This window comes from Elgaria multicarinata, chromosome 10 (genome assembly GCF_023053635.1).
Source record: "Elgaria multicarinata webbii isolate HBS135686 ecotype San Diego chromosome 10, rElgMul1.1.pri, whole genome shotgun sequence".
NCBI classification, from domain to species: Eukaryota; Metazoa; Chordata; class Lepidosauria; order Squamata; family Anguidae; genus Elgaria; species Elgaria multicarinata.
In genome coordinates this window covers 18,760,851-18,768,248 of record NC_086180.1, presented here as the reverse complement: position 1 = coordinate 18,768,248, position 7,398 = coordinate 18,760,851, and the positions used below count along the sequence as shown (strand labels likewise).

The 7,398-nt window shown below is 42.3% G+C and overlaps 1 protein-coding gene and 1 long non-coding RNA gene across 2 annotated transcripts in view; one reads left to right on the top strand and one right to left on the bottom strand.

Moving 5' to 3' along the window:
• The window catches only part of IBSP (integrin binding sialoprotein), a 347,644-nt gene that overhangs the window by 150,724 nt on the left and 189,522 nt on the right, over nt 1-7,398 (bottom strand). The window lies entirely within an intron of this gene.
• LOC134404770 (uncharacterized) lies at nt 2,012-6,716 on the top strand. Its single transcript, XR_010025903.1, has 4 exons — nt 2,012-2,059; nt 4,447-4,467; nt 4,811-4,844; nt 6,182-6,716. It is a non-coding gene; the product is annotated as an uncharacterized LOC134404770 (long non-coding RNA).

The window sequence follows — 7,398 nt, the reverse complement described above, 5'->3', positions numbered from 1 at the left end:
AGCATGTACTGCAGAACCAACTGATTGTCTTCTGGTGCCTGAGTTTTAGAGCTGACACCCACTTAACCATACTGATATATCCAGTTCATGCTCACAAGCACCACTGTGAGAGCTACCTTTCATAAGAACATAAGAAGAGCCCTGCTGGATCAGACCAAGGGCCCATCTAGTTCAGCACTCTGTTCATACAGTGGTCAACCAGCTGTTGACCAGGGACCAACAAAGCAGGACATGGTGCAACAGCACCCTCCCACCCATGTTCCCCAGCAACTGGTGCACACAGGCTTAATGCCTCAGATACTGGAGGTAGCACACAACCATCAGAGCTAGTAGCCATTGATGGCCTTCTCCTCCTCTTCCCCATACCACTCTGATTGTGTGCATGAAAGATGTACAGGGGTGGTGTCAGTGATGTGGTTCCTTCCGACTAGAACGTGGGTGATGTTCATGTAGGAAGGTGGTACAGGACGGACCCCCCCCCCACACACACACACACGTTACTGGAGTGAAGTGGCATGCAGCCACAGAGAAACATCTCAGTCGGCTGGTAAGTATGGATCAGCTGAAACATAAGAACATAAAAGCCCTGTTTATCAGGCCAAAGGTCCATCTAATCTGTACCTTTATAGGAGGGGTTGTGACTCAGTGTAGGACATGCAATTTGCATGCAAAAGGTCCCAGGTATGACTGGAGGAAAGACCTGTCTGAAAAACTGGGGAACCTTATCCATCAGGGTAGACAATACCAGGTCAGATGTACCAGTGGTTTATACGAAAACCTCCTATGTGGCTTGTAAACCATATTTAGTTGGGGCATTTATGTCAGCTACTTAACAGGTCGAGTATTTTATTGAGATTGTTTTTAGCTGTTGAAATTGTTTTAAATTTTGTATATTGAAATTTTATGCTGTATTTATAATCTTGTGAAATGTTGCAAACCACCTAGAGAGCTTTGGCTATTGAGCAGTAAAGAAATTAACAATTTGAGACTTCTTTCCTTTTCTGAGGGAGATGGATCATAGATTGCCGGCTAGAAGTATCAACCTTTGCCCTGGAAACCCCTCCTCCTAATCTCAGGTTTTTGAAATTTGATTGTTAGGGAAATAATTTTGACCATGCTCAAGTCTGTCTATCATCATCATCATCACCATCACATATAAGCTTATAAAATTCATCATCCAAAAAGATAAACTAGCTATTTAGGTTATACCAATCTCAACCCTACACTTTATATATGCTAATCACAATTCAATGATTGACATAATTTAATTAATAAGCTCTTTAAAATATTTCTGATCTCAGGAAAAAAATTATAAACAGAAGAAAAGGCAAACAAATCATAAAAGGGGGAAGGAATTACCCGGGATAATAATCTGTTTAGAATGCCAAAATGCTCAAAAAGTTTCCCATTCTTCGACAGTTTTCTTAACATTCAGTCTTCCTTGTCTCAGGTACATACACCAAGTAATTTTGCAAGTTCCAGGAGCTTAATGAACCAATACAGAGACATTAGACAGAGTAACATGGCTGTCTCAGGTGGCCGTTCTCGGCAGTGGTGGGGGTAACGGAGGCATCTTGTTCTTTGCCTCAGGCAGCAAAACGTCTTGAGCTAATTCTGACCAAGAACATAACTTTTTTTTCATGTGTGAATGGGACAAAATGGAATTAAGAAGTCCCTTACCCGTGGGCTCAGAAATCTGGCCAACTCTGCCTATAGCAGCCATCGCACTTTCCATTATGAATAGAGTAAAAGGAATTCAAATTCTGCCACCATTTGTAGAGACTCAGGCTTTAGCTAGACCTAAGGTTTATCCCGGGGCCGTCCCACGGTCATCCATGCCTGCTCCCGGGATCCCGTGTGTGTGTGTCATTTACATGAGCAGGGATGACCCCGGGATAAACCTTAGGTCTAGCTAAGGCCTAAGTGTACAAGAAAATGTAGGAATCATCTCATCATTTTCACCATTACCCTGTTGACTGATCTCTACTATGAAAATTTAATGTACTGATTTTTCCCCTTTCTTCTTTTTTCTCTGCAGTTCCCATTTCCTGGATTTCCGGTAAGATAATTGTTCTGCATTCTACCATATTTCCATTGCCAGAGATCTGGGGCCAAACATAGAGACTTTCGACACGTTTTTATTGTGCGCTCTTGATTGCTCACTCACAGTTGTTTGCAAGTCCTTTACAGAACGTCCTCATCTTCAAGGGCCTCTTCAGTGCTTTGTGACCATTATCACGCTTTTTTTCTTAATAGGAAAAGTGTGGGGTGTTTTTTTTTCCTGAATGGCTTCTATAATGCCATAGAAATCACATGTAATTACACAATTCCATTATACAACAGCACCAGCTAGTGATTGTATAATGGAACATATAGAAAGGCAGAGAAATAAAAACCCTTAAAAAAAACCCAAATGTAAAAGAGCCGATCTTAATCTCACAAAGAATGCGGAAGCAGAAGTCTCAGTAATGGTGCAGCTTTAAAGCTTCAGATAGAAAGGCCTGAGGCTCTGTAATACTTATCTGATTGCAGGAGCAGGGCTGGACTTTTGTATTGGAGGAATGAAAGATATACAGCAAGAATAAGGGGAAAGTATTTGAAGGAGGAGGAAAAGGAGGAGAATCTCTAAAGTGTGCTGCAAACCTTTGGTCTTTTTGACCATGAGGTGGATTCCTGCATTGAGCAGGGGGTTGGACTCGATGGCCTTATAAGCCCCTTCCAACTCTACTATTCCATGATTCTGTGATTTAGGGCTTACACCCTTCCATAGCCCTAGTGATACATCTGATTCATGCTCACTTGTACAGCTGTGAGAGAGCCATCTTTTGTTGCCTTCTTCCCACACCACTCTGATTGCATACACGAAGGAGGAAGCATGAGGTAGAGTCAGTGATGAGGTTCTTTTCCATGGGTAATATTTCTGTGAGAAGGAAACATGTCATTGTTCCCACCCAATAACACATTACCGGCACAATGTGCGAAGCTGCCACAGAGGAACAGCTCCCTCTGCTGCTTCTAATAACTGTAGACTGGCTGAAACTAGAAGAGCCCTGCAGGATCAGGCCTAAATCCATTGAATTCCTCCACTAGGCAGTGGTAGAGTACTTGCTTCGCATGCTGAAGGTCCCAGGTTCAATCCCTGGCAAATCCAGATGGGGCTGGGAAGAAAAGCTTGAGGAGCCACTGCCAGTCAGTGTCAGCAAAACTGAGCTAAATGGACAAGGTAGTCTGACTCAACGGGCAAAATCCAATGGGGCGCTTAGGCCTCCAGTGATTCTCTTATGCTTTGCCAATTCCTGGTGGTTTCACATGATATGGCCTGACTGGAGTCCACCAGGAGAAGAGCCTTCAGCGTGGTGGCCTCTTTTCTTTGGAACTCCCTGCCTCAGGAGGTCATGCAGTATGTCTTTAAGTTTAGGTGCCTCCTGAAAACATCTCTATTCGAGGAAGCATTCCTTGGGTGACAGCCATGGGGGTGGGGGTGGAGGGTGTATTTAAAGTATAATGATTTCAATGGTGTTTCATACATTGTATTTTTACTGCTTTATTTCTTATGTCCACCACTATGGAATCTGTTTCACATATGGAGCGGTATACAAAATTTGCAAAGAAAAAAAGAAAGTATTTTGTTGCACAAGTGCCCTCACTGTTTGCGCAACAGCAATTTAGTGCTTTCGGGGCAACCCAAAGCTCACGAAAACACTCATTTCTGGAAGGAAGCAGGTCAGTGGAGCTCACATAAGGGAGCTTTGCCGACTTGCCTCCTTCCAGAAATGAGCATTTGCACTCCTTTCGGGGCTTCCTTTAGGAAGCACTTACTCTCCCTTGCATAAGCGGTCTGTCCTGTCTGCACAACAGAATCGACAGGACCCAGTGCTTGCAGAAGGGAATTAACAGGACGGAAGGGAACCACTTCGTTGGATTCTGCCCAGTATAAGCTAACTTCTTATACAGAATCTTGAGCCAGCAGGCCCAATCCAGTCTGCCCAAGTTCCCAATCTAGCTCTCTGGGGTTCCCGATGGCAATGTCCCTTTCCACCAACCAACAATCATTGGTAGTTTCCTGGCTTTTGCATGTTCTTTTCCCATTCTAAAAGGCTGAAATGTATCTCCTAATGCTAGTTCCTGGCAGGAAGAGCTTTAAGCTACGATATGGGGCTGCCCCATTTTGCTTTTGGCCCGGCCAATGACTGGAATGTGGTTTCCCAAGAGCTTCTCCAAAATTGAATTCGGCCCTTCCTTTCTGGATAGATAATTGGAGGCTCAATTATCATTCCCAGCTTCCCCATATGTGTGTCTTGTATTAGCTCTCTCATTAGACCTGCTACTGGTTCTGGGTATAGGGTGGATTCCAGCGCTCCACAATCACAACCCAACCATGTTCATTGGGTTAGCATTAAACACTTCTCTCAATGGTCTAAATGTAATGTTTTTTTGCATTTTTAGGGCTTTCCACCTGTTATGGGGGTAAGTGTCTTTATACTTTTATCATTAAATACAACTGGTCCTACCTAATGATCGCAGGTTACATTTGCTGTCTAGGGGAAAGCCCTTTCTATCGACAGCATTTAACTTCCAACCTCACCCAGCTTGGGCAGATTTGGAAAGGCAGGGTCCTCAAACTATGTACAATAATAGAAAAAGGGGAAGAACGTTACAGCATGTAAGAAAATTTTGTTGGAGCCTCCAAGAATCTAAAGCCCTTTTGGGATATTGCTGGCTGAGCAGAAGTGAGGTGCACTAGTTGTTTTCTGTATACTTCCTATATAAAGATTTTTAATCAAAGAAATGTAACTCTCTTTTTCAACAGAGATAATGTCCCTGCAGATACACTCTGTCTCTCGGTAAGTGTTGCTTGTAAATTCCATTATAATTTGCTTATAAATTCCACTATAATGTTTTTATTGTGCCATAAATTCCAGCTTCCTTGTGTGTGTGTGTGTGTATATATATATATATATACACACACACACACACACACACACACACACACACACACGAGAGACACAATCCTGCATGTTTAAAAGCACTTGAAGCTGGAATTTGATGCACATTTATCCAGGAGCAAGTTTCATTGAATCATCCAAGTAAGCATCCATAGGACTGAGCTGTGGATTTTTAAGGGCTTCTCTTTGGCTGAATTGTGCCCTTACTTCATGGATAACCAGTCTGTAGCACAGATGCCAAGAGCACAGATGCTGTCCCCTGGCTTTCAAGTTTGTACTTTTCCTGCTGCTAATAGTGGTGGAGAAACAACAAACATGGTGATCACTGGGCGTGGGAGAGGCTTTCACCTCCATCCCCACCCCAGTAACCCCTAGATCTGTGAGCAGGAAAGAGGGGTTTAAACCTCCCTAGTGATATGTATGTATAGGAGAGAGGGTGTGTGTACATGCACATGTGCAGTTCCCTGACACCAGATGCAGCCCTTGGGGGCTAAAAAGGTTGTGCACCCCAGTCTATAAGCAGATTATAGCATCCCATCACAAGAGCTTGTGGGTGGCACCCTGGGACAACACCACATATGAAATATGATGCCATATACGAAGTCAGATCATTGGTTCATCTCAGCATTGTCTACACCAGGGGTGCAGGACCCCAAGCCCAGGGGTCCCAATCCAGACCTCTAGGGTTCTACCCCACTCCTCTCCCCACCCCCAATTTGCTTTTTTCTGGATTTTGTGCAGTCTTTTCCCCCATTCTAAAAGCTTAATTACTGTCAGTAAGAGCTTTAAGCTAAAAATGCTGGTATTTGAACCCATCCAAAGAGCTTCTCCAAAATGGAATTTAGCCCTCCAGGTGAGCTCTGCAGCCCTGGTCTGCACTGACTGGCAGTGACTCTCCAGGGTTTTCAGACAGGTGGCTTTTTCCCAGCCCTACCTGGAGTTGCCAAAGACTGAACCTGGGACCGTTTGCATGTCCAGTGTGTGCTCTAGCACTGAGCAATAGTCTCTGCCTTGAAATTGCTACGTCACACCGCTGCCCGGTCTTGCCTCAGGAGACCAGAAGCAAAACCACTCCAGGCCTGCATATTTACTGTAGTGTGTGGTACTATCCCATAGTTTGGAACTGATGTGATGCTCTTGCTAAAAACGTCAGCAACTGCTGCTCTACTGTTTAAACAAAAGTCAAAGATTACTTGTTAATCACTGAACAATAAATCTGATTTTATGCCCTAAAGGTGACAGAAAGAATGTGAAAGATGTTCTCCGAGGTGGTCTCCTGCTTTTAACTTCCCTGCTGAATCTTCAAGCTGCCTTTTAATTCTACTTATTTGCTTTATTTGGCTATAAAAAGCAGTGTTTCATTTCTTTGACAACATTACGCATATGTCATCTCTTGTGAATATTGTTTTCACCTAAAGCAATGTAACAGCATCCATTTCTAAACTAAGCTGTGCTTTTATTATAGTTGATAAATACTGAACACTGACACTTTTCTTTTTTAATTCTGAAGTCTCAAAAGCAAGACAATCCGGTATTAACTATAGATTTAACTTCCATTAAGATCATCACAGAAGTTAATTATTATATTGTTTTATCATAACATAAAGATATGAATACATAAGCTATGGTTTACTTATATGCCTGACAACATTTGATTGAGATGTCTCATTCAATAGATTTTCAATCCAATATACTTTTGTTTTTCTTGCTGGAAAGTAGTGTTTTTTTTCCTTTTAAATGTGCATAAATAAAGAATAATACAAACCAGAATGAGAGCCTTAATTTAATGCATCTGTTACTATGAGACTGGAATTAGAACAAGTGATCATTTCCACCTTCCTTTCTGTTCTGGACCAGAATTATCACAACTTTTTGTGATAATTTTTGCTGCCCCTATTGATTGTACCATCAGTAACTTTTGACGAAGTTCAACCACATTACATTATGTTCCAAACATTTGATACCTGAAGCAGTTTTTGTTTCTGGAGTATATTTGGTGGTGCATCCTCACACTCAAAAAAGACAAATACCATCTCCCAGAAGAATGGGCAGGTATTCTCCTTACAATTGCAGGATAGCACAACTAATATTGTCTCCCAGCACCCTGCCCTTACCTTTGTGCAGGATGGGACCATGCTTTCTGGGCAATGGCGCTTCTAGGATTGTCCTGTGCTTGGCAGAGCAAACCAAAGGATGGTTATATAAACAGAAGGAAACAGTGACATTGGTGCAATTTATTCAGCAAGACGAGTTAGACAATGAAATCACCCTATATGTGTTATGGAAAAAATATGTAGTTTGACACAACAAAAAGCAGTGCTACTTTGAACATAATTTTATAAGAAAAACTAAGCTACTGCCATATACTCACAGTGAGAAACTTATTGGCATATCAAGTCTGCATTATCACTGATTTGCTACTAAATCTGGTTAGTGACATTTCTGAGAAGTC